Raw genomic sequence first — 340 nt, 5'->3', positions numbered from 1 at the left:
TCCTTGACCTCTCAGCGGCTTTCGATACCATCGACCATGGTATCCTTCTGCGACGACTGCGGGAGGTGGGAGTGGGAGGCACTGTTTTGCAGTGGTTCTCCTCCTACCTCTCGGACAGGTCACAGTCGGTGTTGGTCGGGGGGCAGAGATCGTCCCTGAGGCCCCTAACATGTGGGGTGCCGCAGGGTTCGGTCTTATCCCCCCTACTATTTAACATATACATGAAACCGCTGGGCGAGATCATTCGGAGGCACGGGATAAAATACCACCAATATGCGGACGATACGCAACTGTATCTGTCCGCCCCGTGCCAACTCAATGAAGCGGTGGACGTGATGAA

This window comes from Thamnophis sirtalis, unplaced genomic scaffold (assembly GCF_051295495.1).
Source record: "Thamnophis sirtalis isolate CommonGarterSnake01/CBP01778 unplaced genomic scaffold, rThaSir2_p1.2 scaffold_3, whole genome shotgun sequence".
Taxonomy (NCBI): Eukaryota; Metazoa; Chordata; class Lepidosauria; order Squamata; family Natricidae; genus Thamnophis; species Thamnophis sirtalis.
The sequence above is the reverse complement of the archived record's forward strand: the minus strand, read 5'-3'. Positions refer to the sequence as shown.